Source organism: Musca domestica, unplaced genomic scaffold (genome assembly GCF_030504385.1).
Source record: "Musca domestica strain aabys unplaced genomic scaffold, Musca_domestica.polishedcontigs.V.1.1 21, whole genome shotgun sequence".
Classification (NCBI taxonomy): Eukaryota; Metazoa; Arthropoda; class Insecta; order Diptera; family Muscidae; genus Musca; species Musca domestica.
Genome location: NW_026712258.1, coordinates 10,933,310 through 10,955,561, shown reverse-complemented (window position 1 = coordinate 10,955,561; position 22,252 = coordinate 10,933,310). Strand labels below are relative to the sequence as shown.

Sequence of the window (22,252 nt, the reverse complement as noted above, 5' to 3'; positions counted from 1 at the left end):
CACCCAAGTGAATTCAGTCTTTTTGTCATTCTGTTAGAACTCATTGTTATTTTGTTCGTTTCCATTATTACAATTGTTAATAATTATTACAAAACAAATCCATTTTCAAGTGCTTTAAATAATTTCAATTCAGTTTCCACAAATCAAAAATATAGCGTCAAATATAGTTAATGTGTTGTAGAGAACAATTCAGAATAGAACAGAAATAGCGTAGCGTAACAACTTGCGATGATGTAATGACAGAGTATAATTCAATTTCCCCTTGATCCCTCTTCACCGGAAATCAAAGAAGGACACTTCTCTTCTCTCAATAAAGTATAAGTATCAAAAAGACCGCAACCCAATAAATCGTAAATCATAAATCGTCTTTAGTGTAATAAACCAAAATAAAAAATATATAAATATATATTTACTGCTTTTTCATAATATTTTTTACATATAACAAGAAGAAAAACGAAACAAAACCAACAATAATAACATTTATTCTCGTGCATATTATCCAAGAAATATGTGAGTATGTATTTACATTCAAATAATAAAAAAATATTAAAACAAAAAAAAAAGATAATTGTTTTATTTTTTATAAAATACACATTTTATAGTTTAAAGAGGGGCCGTGAAATGTTAGTTATAAATGGTTTGAAGTTGGTTCAAAGTCAGTTAAGACAGCGACTGTTCACTTGAAGCACCTAATTGTGGCAAAATCCGCCATAACAGCCGATGGTCGCTCTCCGCTCGTATTAATCGACCGTGGCATCAGAATAAATGCCGATTATTATCGCGAAAATATTTTGGAGGGTGTATTAAAGCCTTGGGTACGCAAACATTTTGGCCGCAGACCTTGGACATTCCAACAAAAATCTCAAAAATCAACAAAATCTCCGTATACCAATCCGTTGGACTATTGTGTCTGGAGTATTTTGGAAAGCAAGGTTGGCACTAAAAAACACCAAAGTGTCGATCATCTCAAGCAAGCGCTTCTCCAGGAATGGGCCAAAATACTGCAGAGCAATATTCGGGCAACGTGTGACGGTTTCAATGGCCGTTTTAAGACCATAATTCGTGCCAAAGGTGACCAATTCGAACAAATTTAAACTTATTTTAAAATTTGATGCTATTTCCGACTTTTTTTGCTTTAATTCAATAAAATTTAAAAAAATAAAAAAATTATCGCGTTTGACTTTGTTGCAGTTTTTTTATCTCACCCTGTACATGATGAATCGGTAATACGTTAGATCAATGTTTGGGTTTGGATCGGCTACTAAATGCACGGATGTAGGGGTATCGATGTCCAGGTTATATAAGATGATACCGGAAATTCTTAACTCCAGTAGAACAACGAGCCAAAACTCCTGAGTAAACCAATTTCTTAAAAATGGCGTTTCCTGCCAACAATATTGTCAGTCGAAGAACAGCAAGCTATTTAAAATCACTGACTATACTTTAAAAAAGCCCTCTGCATCGCACAACGAATTTATCACTTTATGCGACAGGCTACTTGGTGGTGTTGATACACTGCTAACGTATACTTGGTTGGTTGCAAGATCAAATCGCTACAAGGCAGGTTGATTAAATTTGAAAATTATAACTCTGAAGCTAGTGTCTTGTCAAGTTGACAGAACAGTGTTGGCATGCTTGTTCGGAATACCGTAGAATTTTGTTGTTGCAAAATAGTTAAGCTTAAACCCAGTATTGTTGTTTTTATAAAAACAACGTTTGTTTATTCCTGGAGAACGATGGTAATGTTTACCAGGGGGCAAGGCAGGGAGTATTAGTAGGTATTAGTAAGTCGTACGACCATTTTTTTTAGAAAATTTTAAGACCTACAACTTTTGCTCAAGCATCATTTTTATACAACTTATCATTTGCGGGAAACTTCGGATCAACTAAAAATGGTAATCTGTGATTGCAAATACTAAATTATTAAAATAAATGAAGACGAAAAAGTTTTTGATTTTCAATCTGCCTTTTACATGTTTGACTTTAACGACCATTTAAAGGTCCGGTTGATGATTATTGTTGCTGTAATGGCTCTTTTTACTTTTTCTGACAGCAAGGTTCCTTTTCGATACGGTTCCTTGAAAAAAGTTGGATATCATCTCATGGTAGCGCCCACCATTGAAAGTTTCATTACGATTTCAAGCATCTTTGCATAAGTACTGTTCAAATATGTCACCAGTCCAATAAACCGCAACAAACTGTGGATTTTTTGAATACTTTAGCACATAGTTTGTACTGTTCGAAAATCTTTTAATTTATAACTTGTCATTGTAAAACGGTTGTCGTACTTCTGAGACTTGCAAAACTTCCAAACAAATCTCATTACATGTTTACTAGAGTAAAAAGTAGGATTAATTTTTAATTTGAACAATTGACATCAAGTTTTCACATTTAACTAGTTTTTAGTCAATAATAAATATGTTAATACATGAAAATTTGATTTCAATTATCCCCTTATATGGAATGTAGTCGTGTGCGTTCATTCTGATTGTATAAATGTCAGGTAATACACAAATTAAAATAATAATAAAAAACAAAACAACTCAATAACCACAATGTAATCAAATCTGTCAAGTGTTATTCACTGAATATCTGACAAAACGTCACACATTGTTGTTGTTCTCTTTTAATGAAATATGAATAAATTGTTGTAGCTTCCTTATAGTATATGAATAAAATGTGTGGTTTAACGATTCTGTCACTGCATCGATAGATAAATCTGGTAACCAGTTACAGGATTCTATTAATTTTTTTGGGTTACCGCCAAAAATCTTAAAATTAATATTCTCATTTTTTCGGTAATTAACTAAAATTTTCGGCAAGTTACCAATCAAACTAAAGTAGCCACTAAGTCCTATCGATAGCAGCCGTTTTGCCAAGTTATATTTAGACTTTTCATTACTAATTTTTTTGCCTATATTTGTCGGTCACTCAAAAAATGAGTTAGACAATATCACAACAGGATTTCATTATCTAACCATTCCTGTATTACACCAATTCAGCTAAACTTGTGCCTGAAAGTGTCGAACCAACGGAATTCAGGTTATCTAATATAAGTAGTGGTTAATTGGTAAACAAAGTTCAATAACAAAAAACTAGTTTGTTAGTTTCTGTTCCAGAATGTTCCAGGTCTGCAAGAATGTAAAAGTTTCTACAACAATAATCCATTTTCCTTTTATGATCTCGAAAAAAAATTCTAAACTAGTAGATTCTTGCAGATCCCTGAACAGGTGTTTTATTTTTTACAGGGTGTTTTTTCAAGCCCAATAGAACTTGAAATTGTAAAAAATAACACAAAAAATTAAATTGTAATCAAAAATTTTTTATTCGAAAAATCAATACGTGACATTAACATTTGAAAATGATTTCGGGCATATGGGCACCGCGGCTGTTCTTGACGAAGTGCATTCTGGACGTCCAATTTTTTGCCACTTTTTCGAGCACTGCTGGCCGTATGTCACGAATAACAAGAACAATGCTGGCCTCCAAGGCGTCAATTGTTGCTGGTTTATCAGCATAAACCAGTGACTTTACGTAGCCCCACAGGAAATAATCGAGAGGTGTCAAATCGCACGACCTTGGAGGCCAATTGACAGGACCACTTCTCGAAATCATCGAAATTATCGCCAAATTTTGATTTCAATAAATCGATGGTTGCGTTCGCCGTATGGCACATAGCGCCATCCCGTTGAAACCACATCTCCCCCGGATCAATGTCATCCATATTTTTAAACAAAAAATCATTGATCATGGTGCGGTAACGATCCCCATTGACCTTAACGCGAGCTCCGGCCTCATTTTTGAAAAAATAAGGATAAGATAAGGATAATGATGCCACCAGCGTGAAAAACGCACCGTATGCATTTTTCTAGATTTAATGGAGTCTGTAGGGTCTCTTGTGGATTGGTCTCACTCCATATGCGGCAATTTTGCTTATTTACAAACCCGTTAAGTCAAAAATGCGCCTCATCACTGAACACAATTTTGCGATAAAACAACGGGTCATTTGCCAACTGCTCTAGAACCCAATCGGCGAAAGAACGACGCATATAATGGTCTCTCACGATGATTTGTCAGAGTATACTGAAGCAAATAAAAAAAAGTTTCATCAAAATTTAATTTTTTGTGTTACTTTTTACAATTTAAAGTTCTATCTAGCTTAAAAAACACTCTTTATTTCAGGTTGAACAACTATACCGTAAAATCTAAAAATACGATCATAAGAAAATATAAAAACAAATTTATCGCACAAAATTCTACAAGTGCGTTTAACATTTTAAAGCTGGAAAACTATTGTTTAAACCATTTTGGAAATATCTACATTCTCGTTAATGGCGCCCAATCGATGATTACTAATCTCCTCCATATGTGACTCGCCTGTTGTTAACTAGTGTAATTTCCTCCAAGTTCTAAGCGTCTGGCAACTCGACTTCGTCAAATGAGAAAAGTCTGATACCATTGACCAGCTAGCTGTTGGTTAGGGCATTAATCTAAACTCTTATCGATTTGGCTGTCATCTCTCCGTTTCTTTTCTCACCCATGTGTGAGATTTACAACGATGATGAGCGGCGTTTGGCCGGCAATACGCCCAGTGGCCGATGAATGAATTTTATTTGCTGAGACTGTTTAAAGTAGATTTGTGTATTTCTTCGTGAGCGAGTGTGTTCTGTATTTAGTTTTTTTTTTCTCTCAAAAAACACTAAATAGAGATTTAATGTTTTTTGTTAGTTTTGCTGTTGTTGTTGTTGTCGGCGATATTTTTCAATATTTTCGTTTCAATTTTATTTCTAGCTTTTCTATTCTAACATTCGTGGTGTTCAGATCGGTTCGGATCGATTAGTTGACGCGACGTTGGTAAAGAAAAACAATTTTGTGAACGGCAGTGTTCTGTGTGATTGTTTTATAACAAAATAAAAAAAAAAAATAATACGATTTTTCTGGAAGCTCAAAAGTAATAAAAATAAAATAAAATTGTAATAAAATTGTTTAATAAAAAAATCGGAAAATTAATAGTGCTCTTTTCCAGTGTGCTTATATAAATTGAAAAAAGGTGATTTCAAAATTTTAGATTTGATGATTTTATTACTTGTAAATATGTACATACATATGTAGCAAATATATATGTAAAAAGTACAATAGTGTTGAAAGTGCAAATAAAAAGTGAAAATAAGTACATTGTTTGATTTAATTTGTATTGAAAGTAAATAAATACAAGTTTTTCTACGTTGCTGATATAAACTTTTATTGCCTTGCAAGTTTCTATAAAAATGATCTAAAATAGCCTTTTATTGAAGCTAAATTATATATATTTTTAAGTTTTAGAATAGTTTCTGGCCACTGAATACCCAGAATACCAAATGTCAGTTAATTGAAATTGTAACTGAATTGTTACTACCAAATAGTGGACATTCATTCGGTAGAATGAAGTGATTACAAAAGACTTGGACATTTACGCCGATAACAAATGTATACGTAGTAACAATTGGGGGCATAATATAGTGATGTCTGAATGATATCTAACCTATTGTTTACCTGATAGATATGCTTCCAAAGTATGGCGCTTGTTGTGTGTGTTAATTGATTGACTGCTAATCTCCACCATGATGAAACGACTGCGATAGAGTCACCTGGGTTTTAGAATGAACTCTTTTTATACCCTACACCACAAGGTGGTCAGGGTATTATGTATATGTGCATTTGTTTGTAACAGGCAAAAGGAAACGAGATAGACCCATAGTTCCTTTTGATGATCTGCATAGAATCACATTCTGAGTCGATTTATGCATGTCCGTCCGTCCGTCTGTCCGTCCGTCCGTCCGTCCGTCTGTCCGTCTGTCCATGTATTTTTGTAAACAAAGTACAGATCGCATTTATTGTCCTATCCAGATGAAATTTTGCACAAATCATTTGTTTGGCCCAAGGACGAACCCTATTGAAATTGGAAATAATCGGTCAAAATTTAGATATAGCTCCCATATATATCTTCGTCCGATTTGCCTTTTATTGTGCACCAAACGTGCAATATCAGTCCGAATAGTATGGAATTTTGCACGTACGATCAGATTGGACCTGAAAATAAGTATGCCAAATTTGATCGAAATCGGTTCAGATATAACTATAGCTCCCATATATATTGTTCATCCGATTTGTTATTGTTGTCCTCCGCAGCCGTAATATGCACTCTGTAACAATAATATTAGGGGAAATATATCAAATACAGCTCAGAAATACATTTGCTAAATTTTATAGAGATCGGTTAAGATTTGGATATAGCTCCAATATATAACTTCGTCCGATTTACCTTCTATTGTGCACCAAAAGTCTAATATTTGTCCAAATGGGATGAAATTTGGCACTTACGACCGAATTGAGTCTAGAAGCTAGTATGCCAAATTTGATCGAAATCGGTTCAGATTTGGATATAGCTCCCATATATATCTTCATCCGATTTCGGGTTAATTGTGCACCAAATGGCCGATATAAGTCCAAATGGACTGAATTTTAGTACATCGGACCAAATTCAGCCTAGAAGCAAGTATATCAAATTTAGTGAAAATCGGTTCAGATATAGATATACCAACCAATTTAGTGTTTTAGTCCCTTACATTCGTAATATTCACTCCACAACCGTGATATTTGGTACCAGGTATTAGATGGAGCACAGGAATAGCTTTTAAATTTTATCGAAATCGGTTCAGATTTGGATATAGCTCCCATATATATCTTCATCCGATTTCGGGTGATTGACCACCAAATGGCCGTAATAGCATCAATTTTGGCAAATCCGACCGAAACCAGCTTAGAAGCAAGTACACCAATTTTAGTAAAAATCGGTTCAGATATAGCTATAGCTCCCATATATATCTTTCATCCGGTTTGGTCTTTAAGTCCCTCACATTCGTAATATGCACTCCACAGGAATGATATTTGGTACCAGATATCAGATAAAGCCCAAAAATAGTTGATTTTAATTTTATTAGAATCTGTTCCGATTTGGATATGCCTCCCATATATATCTTCATCCGATTTCGTGTTAATTGTGCATCAAATGGCCAATATCAGCCCAAATCACCTGAATATTCGTACATTAGACCGAATTCAGTCTAGAAGCTAATACGTCAAATTTGGAGAAACCCGGTTCAGAGATAGCTATAGTTCGTAAAATGCACGATAGAATTAGATAGATTTTGATTTTGTACCAAATATCTCATAGAGCTCTGAAATGCCCTGTATAAACCTTTTTACGAGAGCTCTACTAAATATGCATAGTGGTGTAGGGTATCATATAGTCGGCCCCGCCCGACTTTTGAGCTTTCCTTACTGGTTTAACTTTGTAATAACCATAAATTACACGTACTAAATATTGAATAATTTTGTTAGCGTTTTGAAATTTGCTATTTCATTTGGATAGTAAAATCTAAAATATTTGTTTAAAGAATTTAAAATGATCTGAATATAGCCAGAATAATGCGTTAATAGACACATTGATATAGGGAAAGTGTACCAGATGTCGGCACTTGAAAAGTGGAAAAGGAGGTTCAGAACAAAATTGGTTACTTACGAAAAAAAGCTTGCGAAATTAAAAAAGGTTGAAACTGAACGACTTTATTTATTTTTCAACATTTCAACGAACAAATAAAAAAGCTGTAAGTTCGGTCGGGCCCAACTTTTCTTCACCATTTGGTACATACTTAACAATTTTCAAAAAAAAAAATCCGTTAAAAATTCTGTTAAAATCTTAAAAATACCGAATGTAGCCGTATATTAGGGTCTATACGACGATGTGGATCTGCATAGGCAACTTTTGTCACATACTATTACAATATTCAAATGCGAAACTTGAAAAAAAATCTGTTGTAGCTAAAATCATCAAAATACCGAATATAGGGAGGTACCATAGGGGTTACAAAACGTGGACCTGCACAGACAATTTTCTGTCATAGGCTGTAGTATTCATTACGAACTTCAAATACTAAATTTGAAATAGTTCCGGTAAATAACGTCGCAAAAATCATCAAAATACCCAATATCGGGAGGTACCGTTATATGGGGGATACACGAAGACGTGAACCTACATGGCTCATTTTCTGTCTTAGGATGTATTATCCATTACGAACTTCAAATAGCAAAATTGAAACAATTCCGGTAAATAATGTCGCTAAAATCATAAAAATACCGAATATCGGGGGTACCGTTATATAAGAGGGCTATACGAAGACGTGGATCTGCACAGACAATCTCTTGTCATATGCTGTAGTGTCAATTACGAACTTCAAATACCCAATTTGAAACAATTCCCGTGAATAATGTCGCTAAAATGCACAAAGTACCGAATATCGGGAGGAACCGTTATATGGGGGCTATACGAAGACGTGGATCTACATGCCCATTTTTAATACCAACAGTCCTGCAGACATAATACACATTTGAGTAAAATTTTATCAACCTACTTCATTTCGTTCGGAAGCTAGAGTGATTTCCACAGACGGACAGACGGATAGACGAACACTGATAAATCGACATAGAATTTTATGCTGATCAAGAATATATATACTTTGTGGGGTCTAAAATGTATATTTCGAGGTGTTACAAACGGAATGACAAACTTAATATACCCTCCATATTATGGTGGAGGGTATAAAAACAAGTAAGCAAAGGCTGCAGTAATATTCTACAACACTACAATATATGAAAAAGCTCCTTAGGTCCAAACATGGTACAATGAAGGTAGGTCAACTTTGAAAAAATTGCAAGTATAGAGGTCTACCTGTTTGGATTGTAATGTCAGAATTAGTATCAAAACAATAAAAAATCAAACAACTTGTTGCATTTATTTTGAATAAATAATTGAAAACCGCGATAACTGAATGAAAGGTCAACACTTCTTTTCAAAATCATGTACTATATATCTCTGAAGGATTATTTCGCTATGAAAACTCTAGATTTTGTCGATTTTTTCCGAACAATTTTTTTGTTATTGAAAAGAAAACACATACATAAACAAATAAAGATGACATATTAGGCCATGAAAATAAAAAATTAAAATCATATGGTATCATAGCCCTACCTTGATATCATTGTATCATGGGTCCAAACACATTTTAGTCGAATTTTTCAAATAATGCCATACGGCCCTGCACAAATATTACCTCTGATTTTTCACCGAGGCATTTGCCTTATATTTTACCCTCTCTGTCGTGCGGATTGGTATTCAGAACAATTTCACATAAAAAAAAAAACAATTTCCAAAATGCTAGACTTCTGCCCTGTTCTTAACACTCTCTTCATGCAAAATTCTGTGTTGATTAGTTTTCAATTGTGACCCGTAGGGATTAAAAATATTAGAGATTTTCTGGAAATTTTCGTATTTTTTACATAAAAGTTGTAGTCTATTTTACTCGCTAAATATTTTCCGATGACCAAACAAAAAGTTAGGCCTAAACTTTAGTCTCATGTTAAATTCCGCGTCGCAAATCAAATTAAATGCCCAATTACACATTATGTTAGAGTCATATGTAAAGTGAATTTTATATTTTTGTAAAACACTTTACAAAAAAAAAAAAAAATAAATAAATAAATAACCAGTAAGGAAAGCTCAAAAGTCGGGCGGGGCCGACTATATGATACCCTACACCACTATGCATATTTAGTAGAGCTCTCGTAAAAAGGTTTATACAGGGCATTTCAGAGCTCTATGAGATATTTGGTACAAAATCAAAATCTATCTAATTCTATCGTGCATTTTACGAACTATAGCTATCTCTGAACCGGGTTTCTCCAAATTTGACGTATTAGCTTCTAGACTGAATTCGGTCTAATGTACGAATATTCAGGTGATTTGGGCTGATATTGGCCATTTGATGCACAATTAACACGAAATCGGATGAAGATATATATGGGAGGCATATCCAAATCGGAACAGATTCTAATAAAATTAAAATCAACTATTTTTGGGCTTTATCTGATATCTGGTACCAAATATCATTCCTGTGGAGTGCATATTACGAATGTGAGGGACTTAAAGACCAAACCGGATGAAAGATATATATGGGAGCTATAGCTATATCTGAACCGATTTTTACTAAAATTGGTGTACTTGCTTCTAAGCTGGTTTCGGTCGGATTTGCCAAAATTGATGCTATTACGGCCATTTGGTGGTCAATCACCCGAAATCGGATGAAGATATATATGGGAGCTATATCCAAATCTGAACCGATTTCGATAAAATTTAAAAGCTATTCCTGTGCTCCATCTAATACCTGGTACCAAATATCACGGTTGTGGAGTGAATATTACGAATGTAAGGGACTAAAACACTAAATTGGTTGGTATATCTATATCTGAACCGATTTTCACTAAATTTGATATACTTGCTTCTAGGCTGAATTTGGTCCGATGTACTAAAATTCAGTCCATTTGGACTTATATCGGCCATTTGGTGCACAATTAACCCGAAATCGGATGAAGATATATATGGGAGCTATATCCAAATCTGAACCGATTTCGATCAAATTTGGCATACTAGCTTCTAGACTCAATTCGGTCGTAAGTGCCAAATTTCATCCCATTTGGACAAATATTAGACTTTTGGTGCACAATAGAAGGTAAATCGGACGAAGTTATATATTGGAGCTATATCCAAATCTTAACCGATCTCTATAAAATTTAGCAAATGTATTTCTGAGCTGTATTTGATATATTTCCCCTAATATTATTGTTACAGAGTGCATATTACGGCTGCGGAGGACAACAATAACAAATCGGATGAACAATATATATGGGAGCTATAGTTATATCTGAACCGATTTCGATCAAATTTGGCATACTTATTTTCAGGTCCAATCTGATCGTACGTGCAAAATTCCATACTATTCGGACTGATATTGCACGTTTGGTGCACAATAAAAGGCAAATCGGACGAAGATATATATGGGAGCTATATCTAAATTTTGACCGATTATTTCCAATTTCAATAGGGTTCGTCCTTGGGCCAAACAAATGATTTGTGCAAAATTTCATCTGGATAGGACAATAAATGCGATCTGTACTTTGTTTACAAAAATACATGGACAGACGGACAGACGGACGGACGGACGGACGGACGGACGGACGGACAGACGGACGGACGGACATGCATAAATCGACTCAGAATGTGATTCTATGCAGATCATCAAAAGGAACTATGGGTCTATCTCGTTTCCTTTTGCCTGTTACAAACAAATGCACAAATACATAATACCCTGACCACCTTGTGGTGTAGGGTATAAAAATTACTCTTTAATTTATAATCTACAGTGAAACCTCCCAACAACGCAGACTTATGGTCGACTGAAATTTGTCTATTGCAAGGAGGTGTTTCACAGTTTATTTATTCTTTTTTTAATTCATATTAAATTTCACTGAAATTTCTAAAAATTCTGGGTTGCCCCTAGAAGTACGTTACAAAAACTCTACAAAGAATTGTAGAAAACGTAGCATTACATATGTCTCCAACATCATGTGTAATCTAGACTATGGAATGTGTCTTTTTCCTATATTAATTTTTTATAGTATACCTTAGAGACTCCCCATTGTGTAACATTGAAATAACGCTGTACTATATTAACAATAAAGAATACGTTTCTATAAGTACACGTGTATTTTAGTGTATTTATAGTACCCTTAGTATACTTATATTAATGTGTACTATAAAGCGTTTCTTTGTAGATTAAACATTCTGCTATGAAAATGCTACAGATAATTGTTAAAAAAGTCACTTTACATACGACTCTAACATCCTGTGGAATCCAGCCCTAAGTTTTCAAATAAAAAATTATTTTTCTGGCAAAAAAAAATTTCAACAAATCGGTCAGTAATCCGAAATTTAATTCACAATTTTGCTGGGTTACGAAACAAATGTGTAAAATGTCATACATATGCAATCATTTGTTTTGTATGCCACTATTCGAAATAATCATTTAATTTCCATAAAACAAATTGACGTCCATTTCGTTTTTAATGGAATGTGAGTATGAAGACCTCTAGTGAACATTATTTTCTATTTAAATAATTTCCAGTTGATTTAATTTAATTAATTGTTATACGGATGTTTGTGCTACCTTAAATGACATGCCTATGACATTAACAAAAAGTGTAAAAAACAACCTTTTGATGAATGTTTTCAAAAGATATAGTCTATGACATGATACCAAAGCTAAACCAGTTCTAAAAGCAATCTTAGATAATAACGGAAAATCGTTTTTTGTGAAAATTGATTAATGGTTTTCAGTTCGCCACTAGGGCATTTTCAGAGAAGCCAAAGCAATTAACTCTGTGGTTTTTAAAGAGACTTACCCAAGTCCACTTATGGTAATTTTGGTTTTTTAGTTGATTTTTGTATTTGTTTTTGTTTATTTGAATAAAATAGTGTTTATGGAAATAGCAAATACATATATATACAAATATATATATATATATATATATATATATATATATATATATATATATATATATATATATATATATATATATATATATATATATATATATATATATATATATATATATGAAAACTGTTTAGTTGTTTTTATTTTAAGTAACCCCAAATACGTTACGTTAAAAAGTTTTTTTATACCCTCCACCATAGTATGGGGGGTACATCGAGTTTGTCATTCCGTTTGTAACACCTCGAAATATACATTTTAGAACGCACAAAGTATGTATATTCTTGATCAACATAAAATTCTATGTCGATTTTAATTTAGGTCCACGTTTTGGTATAGCCCCCATATAACGGTACTTCCAGATTTTCAGTATGTTGAATATTTTAGCGACATTTTTCACCGGAATTGTTTAAATTTGGTATTTAAAGTTCGTAATGAATACTACAGTCTAAGACAGAAAATTGTCTGTGTAGGTCCACGTCTTCGTATAGCCCCCATATAACGGTACCTCCCGATATTTGATATTTTGATGATTTTAGCGACATTATCCACCGGAATTGCTTAAAATTTGGTATTTGAATTCGTAATAGATACTACAGCCTAAGACAGAAAATTATCTGTGCAGGTCCGGTTGTTCGTTTAGCCCTCATATAATGGTATCTCCCTATATTCGCCATTTTGATGATTTTAGCGACATTATCCACCGGAATTGCTTCAAATTTGGTTTTTGAAATTCGTAATGGATACTACAGCCTAAGACAGAAATTTGTCTATGCCGGTCGACGTTTTGATATAGCTCCCCTATAACGGTACCTCTCATATTCGGTATTTTGATGATTTTAGCGACATTATTCACCGGAATTGTTTCAGATTGGGAGACAGAAAATTGTCTGTGCAGGTCCTCCTTTTGGTATAGCTGTAGCTACATTATTCACCGATTTTTTTTTGTGTTGTTTTATCACAAAAGTTGCTTACGCAGGTCCACGTTGTCGTATAGACCCTAATATAACAGCTACATTCGGTAGTTTTAAGATTTTAACAGAATTTTTAACGGATTTTTATTTTTGACAATTGCTAAATTCTTTCCAATTGGTAAAGGGTATTCAAAGTTCGGCCCGGCCGAACTTATAGCTTTTTTACTCGTTAAATAATATGAACACTATGAAATTATTTACTTTAAATTTTTTAATGGCTTCTAAAAGATAATAGACACTTAAAAATCGGACCTCTCTCTCTGGCATGAAATCATATAATGGCAGCAAACATCAAATACCAAAACAATTTAGTTTCGTTTTGAAAGCATTACTCTTATAAAGCACTGCGATATTAAAACAAGGGGATACAATATCCAATAACATAAATAATCACTAAAAAAGAATAAAAAACAACATATGCTCCCCTTCGTTGTAACCCAATTTGAAAATAGTGCACAGATTTCAATGAACGCCCTTGACCAAATATCAAAAAATATAAAATTTGAACTAATATTTCTGTATTTCATTTCAACACTGCATCGTAGCCACGAAATTGCCGTTTGCCGCTAAAAATAAATTCAATTTCATTTTTGTAGATCGTCGTTTGTTCCACTTGGCATTTGCATCGCTGAATGCGGTAGTGGCCTGGCGGGCCACGTGTATTTTAGTGTATTTATAGTACCCTTAGTATACTTATATTAATGTGTACTATAAAGCGTTTCTTTGTAGATTAAACATTCTGCTATGAAAATGCTACAGATAATTGTTAAAAAAGTCACTTTACATACGACTCTAACATCCTGTGGAATCCAGCCCTAAGTTTTCAAATAAAAAATTATTTTTCTGGCAAAAAAAAATTTCAACAAATCGGTCAGTAATCCGAAATTTAATTCACAATTTTGCTGGGTTACGAAACAAATGTGTAAAATGTCATACATATGCAATCATTTGTTTTGTATGCCACTATTCGAAATAATCATTTAATTTCCATAAAACAAATTGACGTCCATTTCGTTTTTAATGGAATGTGAGTATGAAGACCTCTAGTGAACATTATTTTCTATTTAAATAATTTCCAGTTGATTTAATTTAATTAATTGTTATACGGATGTTTGTGCTACCTTAAATGACATGCCTATGACATTAACAAAAAGTGTAAAAAGTGGTCGAATAATTTAAAATTAACAACCTTTTGATGAATGTTTTCAAAAGATATAGTCTATGACATGATACCAAAGCTAAACCAGTTCTAAAAGCAATCTTAGATAATAACGGAAAATCGTTTTTTGTGAAAATTGATTAATGGTTTTCAGTTCGCCACTAGGGCATTTTCAGAGAAGCCAAAGCAATTAACTCTGTGGTTTTTAAAGAGACTTACCCAAGTCCACTTATGGTAATTTTGGTTTTTTAGTTGATTTTTGTATTTGTTTTTGTTTATTTGAATAAAATAGTGTTTATGGAAATAGCAAATACATATATATACAAATATATATATATATATATATATATATATATATATATATATATATATATATATATATATATATATATATATATATATATATATATATATATATATATATATATATATATATATATATATATATATATGAAAACTGTTTAGTTGTTTTTATTTTAAGTAACCCCAAATACGTTACGTTAAAAAGTTTTTTTATACCCTCCACCATAGTATGGGGGGTACATCGAGTTTGTCATTCCGTTTGTAACACCTCGAAATATACATTTTAGAACGCACAAAGTATGTATATTCTTGATCAACATAAAATTCTATGTCGATTTTAATTTAGGTCCACGTTTTGGTATAGCCCCCATATAACGGTACTTCCAGATTTTCAGTATGTTGAATATTTTAGCGACATTTTTCACCGGAATTGTTTAAATTTGGTATTTAAAGTTCGTAATGAATACTACAGTCTAAGACAGAAAATTGTCTGTGTAGGTCCACGTCTTCGTATAGCCCCCATATAACGGTACCTCCCGATATTTGATATTTTGATGATTTTAGCGACATTATCCACCGGAATTGCTTAAAATTTGGTATTTGAATTCGTAATAGATACTACAGCCTAAGACAGAAAATTATCTGTGCAGGTCCGGTTGTTCGTTTAGCCCTCATATAATGGTATCTCCCTATATTCGCCATTTTGATGATTTTAGCGACATTATCCACCGGAATTGCTTCAAATTTGGTTTTTGAAATTCGTAATGGATACTACAGCCTAAGACAGAAATTTGTCTATGCCGGTCGACGTTTTGATATAGCTCCCCTATAACGGTACCTCTCATATTCGGTATTTTGATGATTTTAGCGACATTATTCACCGGAATTGTTTCAGATTGGGAGACAGAAAATTGTCTGTGCAGGTCCTCCTTTTGGTATAGCTGTAGCTACATTATTCACCGATTTTTTTTTGTGTTGTTTTATCACAAAAGTTGCTTACGCAGGTCCACGTTGTCGTATAGACCCTAATATAACAGCTACATTCGGTAGTTTTAAGATTTTAACAGAATTTTTAACGGATTTTTATTTTTGACAATTGCTAAATTCTTTCCAATTGGTAAAGGGTATTCAAAGTTCGGCCCGGCCGAACTTATAGCTTTTTTACTCGTTAAATAATATGAACACTATGAAATTATTTACTTTAAATTTTTTAATGGCTTCTAAAAGATAATAGACACTTAAAAATCGGACCTCTCTCTCTGGCATGAAATCATATAATGGCAGCAAACATCAAATACCAAAACAATTTAGTTTCGTTTTGAAAGCATTACTCTTATAAAGCACTGCGATATTAAAACAAGGGGATACAATATCCAATAACATAAATAATCACTAAAAAAGAATAAAAAACAACATATGCTCCCCTTCGTTGTAACCCAATTTGAAAATAGTGCACAGATTTCAATGAACGCCCTTGACCAAATATCAAAAAATATAAAATTTGAACTAATATTTCTGTATTTCATTTCAACACTGCATCGTAGCCACGAAATTGCCGTTTGCCGCTAAAAATAAATTCAATTTCATTTTTGTAGATCGTCGTTTGTTCCACTTGGCATTTGCATCGCTGAATGCGGTAGTGGCCTGGCGGGTCCATTGGCCTGAAGCAGCTAGCTGGCAATTGCATAGCACATGTTTCGGATGCAAGTTTTTTAAATTCTAGTCTGTGTGCGTTCTCATGATCCACAGAATGTTTGCCACACACGGGGAATTTGTGTGGCAGGTCCGCACACGCAAAGTAGCCGAAATAACACATGTGTCAGATAAATGATTATGTTTATATTTATATATGAATATGTTTACCATTGGCAAAAAATGTTAGAATTATAATTCTGTCTGTCGTTAGATTAATTTTATGGGACAAAAACCGTACAGTGTTGCAACTTCTATGGGAGATTGGACAAATAATAAAAAAAATGTCCAAAATTAATGAAACTGATGGTTGGTGGCACCAAAGTATACAATATGTAAAGGTTAGTAATAACGGTTTAGATTTGAATATAGTATTGACATATTTAATGGGTTTATGGATACCTAACGCAGAATTTTGCCAAGACATAGAAGTATAAAGATGGAACAAGATAGAGTCAAAATATTGTCACCAGGTGAACATAGATCTGTTGTTGTGACATAATTACAACACAGTTACCAATGTTAAGCGGTTTATACCACTTAGGTTTAAACATTGGGAAGGTCTGTTCAATAGAATTTTGAAATCAAAATTTTGAATTTTTCAAACTCTTATTTGTCATTCTTTTCTATAATTGTGTTTTTATATCCCTTACCAGATATAGTATGTAGGATATATCAAGTTCGTCATTCCGCTTGTAACTCATCGAAATAATAATTTTAGTCCTAACTAAGTACATATATTCTTGATCAGCCTAAAATTCTAAGACGATTTAGCCCTGTCCGTGCGTATGTTGTAATCATGCTTAAATAAAAAACCAGTAAGGAAAGCTCAAAAGTCGGGCGGGGCCGACTATATGATACCCTACACCACTATGCATATTTAGTAGAGCTCTCGTAAAAAGGTTTATACAGGGCATTTCAGAGCTCTATGAGATATTTGGTACAAAATCAAAATCTATCTAATTCTATCGTGCATTTTACGAACTATAGCTATCTCTGAACCGGGTTTCTCCAAATTTGACGTATTAGCTTCTAGACTGAATTCGGTCTAATGTACGAATATTCAGGTGATTTGGGCTGATATTGGCCATTTGATGCACAATTAACACGAAATCGGATGAAGATATATATGGGAGGCATATCCAAATCGGAACAGATTCTAATAAAATTAAAATCAACTATTTTTGGGCTTTATCTGATATCTGGTACCAAATATCATTCCTGTGGAGTGCATATTACGAATGTGAGGGACTTAAAGACCAAACCGGATGAAAGATATATATGGGAGCTATAGCTATATCTGAACCGATTTTTACTAAAATTGGTGTACTTGCTTCTAAGCTGGTTTCGGTCGGATTTGCCAAAATTGATGCTATTACGGCCATTTGGTGGTCAATCACCCGAAATCGGATGAAGATATATATGGGAGCTATATCCAAATCTGAACCGATTTCGATAAAATTTAAAAGCTATTCCTGTGCTCCATCTAATACCTGGTACCAAATATCACGGTTGTGGAGTGAATATTACGAATGTAAGGGACTAAAACACTAAATTGGTTGGTATATCTATATCTGAACCGATTTTCACTAAATTTGATATACTTGCTTCTAGGCTGAATTTGGTCCGATGTACTAAAATTCAGTCCATTTGGACTTATATCGGCCATTTGGTGCACAATTAACCCGAAATCGGATGAAGATATATATGGGAGCTATATCCAAATCTGAACCGATTTCGATCAAATTTGGCATACTAGCTTCTAGACTCAATTCGGTCGTAAGTGCCAAATTTCATCCCATTTGGACAAATATTAGACTTTTGGTGCACAATAGAAGGTAAATCGGACGAAGTTATATATTGGAGCTATATCCAAATCTTAACCGATCTCTATAAAATTTAGCAAATGTATTTCTGAGCTGTATTTGATATATTTCCCCTAATATTATTGTTACAGAGTGCATATTACGGCTGCGGAGGACAACAATAACAAATCGGATGAACAATATATATGGGAGCTATAGTTATATCTGAACCGATTTCGATCAAATTTGGCATACTTATTTTCAGGTCCAATCTGATCGTACGTGCAAAATTCCATACTATTCGGACTGATATTGCACGTTTGGTGCACAATAAAAGGCAAATCGGACGAAGATATATATGGGAGCTATATCTAAATTTTGACCGATTATTTCCAATTTCAATAGGGTTCGTCCTTGGGCCAAACAAATGATTTGTGCAAAATTTCATCTGGATAGGACAATAAATGCGATCTGTACTTTGTTTACAAAAATACATGGACAGACGGACAGACGGACGGACGGACGGACGGACGGACGGACGGACAGACGGACGGACGGACATGCATAAATCGACTCAGAATGTGATTCTATGCAGATCATCAAAAGGAACTATGGGTCTATCTCGTTTCCTTTTGCCTGTTACAAACAAATGCACAAATACATAATACCCTGACCACCTTGTGGTGTAGGGTATAAAAAGAATTATGATAGGAAGCTAAAATTTAGCACAGATCAGTCTTTTGTCTGCAGGCAGATCAAATTCTATAGGGCTATATCGGTCCACGATATCGTATAGCCCCCATATAACGGTACCTCCCGAAATTCGATATTTTGATTATTTTAGCCACAATTTTTAAATGGAATTTCCTAAAAATCCTCACAAGGAGTTCCTTCTGAGTTCTATTTCGCTATTTGGTTATTTAGTGACATTTGTTACCGGAATTGTTTTGGAATTTGGAATTGTTATCGTTTTTAACGTTCGTAAGGGGTACTACATCCTGTGACGGAAAATTATCCATGCATGTTCACATCTTCGTATAGCCTCGATATAACGATACCTCTTGATATTCGGTATTTTGATGATATTAATTAATTTGAAATTTCGTATTTGAAGCTCATAATGGGTACTACAGCCTATGACGGAAAATTGACTACGTAAGTCCACTTCTTCATATATCCCACTTATAACGGCACCTCTCAATACTTAATCACCGGAATTCTTTCCATTTTGATATTATTTTCGGAGGATTTTTTTTTGGAATTTTTCAAGTTCCTTCAAAATGGTAGAGGATATTACATGTTCAGCCAGTCCTGCCGATATATATTTCAGTGCTTTTTTACTTTTTTATTTTGACATGCCTCTTTTATGTGATGTTAATCTAGATAGTATAGTCACAAACCGTTTTCTGCAGAATGCATTTTGTCTAGTCTTTACCATTTTAGGTTCCTAGCTAAGTCTAATACTATTCGGATTTTGAACAAAACAGAAGAGATAATTCACCACCATGTCATCGGGGACTGTTAATGATCACGGTTTACTGCCCCTTGTCCTTCTAATAAAAAACTTCATACGAAAAATTACATAAATTCAGGCCTATGAAAAACTCCTGGAATCAGAAAAAAATTCGAGCAAACTCATTTTTTCATGCCGCTCGAATATGAATAAACATATATTCCACGATTTTGCGTGGGATTAAAATTCGTTCATAATCGAGGAGATTCTACCCATACCCTACCGCCAACCCAGGTTTAAAATTCCTGGGGATCCTTGCATTTTAGGTATATAGTGTCTGCTGGAATATTGCTGTTACCAATACCAAGATTATTTTGGTCGAACATATTGGCATATTCCAAACTCTGAATACCTTCAAGTCTTTTTAATGTTTTTATACCCTCCACCATTCCGTTTGCAATACGTCAAAAAATAAATTTTAGATCCCACATGGTATATATATTCCTGATCAAAATAAAATTCTTTGTCTGTCCGTTCGACTGTCTGTGGAAATCACTCTAGTTTCCGGAGGAAGCCACCATGAAACTGTACCGGCAAATTAAGGGTGTTTTGGTTGTTAGCCATAATTTCAACCCGCTGTAAATGCTTGCAGTAAACTCACAGTTTGTGTTCCCAGCATGTAGGCAATATTCTTGTATAGAATTATCTATATAGGTCGAAGTTTTGGTATGGTTCCAATATGACTGTACCTCCATATATTCGGTATTTATCAACAGAATTATCCCAAACTTGGTATTTGCAGTGATAGACGCCGCCATCTCGGCTGAGAATTGGCAATAGAGGTCCAGGTATTCGTATAGCCCCCATAAAACTGGACCGCCAGATATTCGATAATTTTGCCACACTTTTCACTTGTGCCACACTTTTTCACTTCAAACTTGGTATTTAGAGTTTGTGATGGATACTACCTCCTATGACAGAAAACTGCTCATACAGGTCCACATCTTCGCATTGCCCCCATATAACGTTACCTCCCACTATTTGGTATTTTAAAGTTTTTCTATCTTTTTTAACAGAATTATCTCAATCTTGGTATTTGGAGTTCGTAATAGGCGCCACCTTCTCTGGCGGATAATTAGTTGTAGAGGTCTAAGGTTTCATATAGGTCCCTTATTACTGTATTTCCAGATATTCGATATTTTCATGATTTGTGTCATATGCAAATTGCATATGCAGGTCCATATAGCTCCCATATAAGTATAACTCTTCATATATAGTATTATGATAATGTTTACCACACTTTTTACCAGAATTGTTTCAAATTCAGAATTTGGAGTTTGCTTTCTATGACTGAGAAATGACCACACAAAGTCAGGTCTTCATGTAGCCTCCATATTAAGGTACCTCCCAATTTTCTATAATTTTAGCTAAATTTTTCACCACAATTATCTAAAACTTGATTTTTGGAGTACGTAAACCCCATCACCTTTTTGGCAGATAATTGGAATTTTTAGAAAAATTGCGGCATATTTCAACTGATATTTTTACATTTTGCAAGTTTCCTTCCAAACGTTAGACGATGTTAAAAGTTCGGCCCGGACATATCTACTTTGTTACTTGTTGTTTATTCAAATGTCGTGTATGATGGAATGAACTTCGTGGTCAAACTCTTCGTGCCAAAATGTTTCAAAAAAAAAAAAAATCTATGACATGCAAATGGCTACTGTAATTTCTAACAAGGATTCTCGCCCAGCAATTTACTTACTTTGATATATATACATATTATTTTTTTTTGATGACGTACTTGATTCCCTTGCTGTAATCATATTCCTCACTCAGAATTCAGTCACCATATGTTCCATTATTATTCTATTTTGTTTTACAGCAAAAACAATCAAAACAATCGAATTTTTATGGCTTTAACTGCCAAACAAAACCCCTAATAAACGAAACCAGTAATATGTGTTTGAAGCAAGGGTCAACCAAATTTGGCTCGTACCAAAAAACCCATCCGGTACAAAAATACTCATCATATACCCCAAATATAATCACCTCATAATATAAAAAAATAAACAATACTTTCAAATGTAACATTTTCTAATTCCACATATTCACGTTATTCATTTTTATTTTCACATACAAAAAAAAAAAAAAAAAAAACAAAATATAAAAAAATAAAAATAAATAAATAAAACAAAATAACCTCTACCAAAGTTGAATTTGTTCAAAAAGTAAGATGATCGTCATTAATTCCCGGAGAACGATGTAGGGTACAACACAGTCCCTAACATCCTTCGCTTCGCTATTAATCACAAGTGTGATAGACATGGCTATTACTATTTGTTAAATGATAGAACAAACATCTATACAATTAAATGAGATAATTTGACAAAATTATCGTTCAGTTCCGAAAAGTCACACTTTTAGAACAATACTTACGTACA

At 33.7% G+C, this 22,252-nt stretch overlaps 1 protein-coding gene across 1 annotated transcript in view; it reads left to right on the top strand.

Moving 5' to 3' along the window:
• The first annotated feature begins 4,803 nt into the window (after window positions 1-4,803).
• The window catches only part of LOC101887862 (dihydropyrimidinase), a 33,627-nt gene continuing 16,178 nt past the window's right edge, over window positions 4,804-22,252 (top strand). The window contains exon 1 of the mRNA XM_059122793.1: window positions 4,804-5,050. The gene's annotated coding sequence lies outside the window, so the exon portion shown is untranslated. The remainder of the gene's footprint in view (window positions 5,051-22,252) is intronic.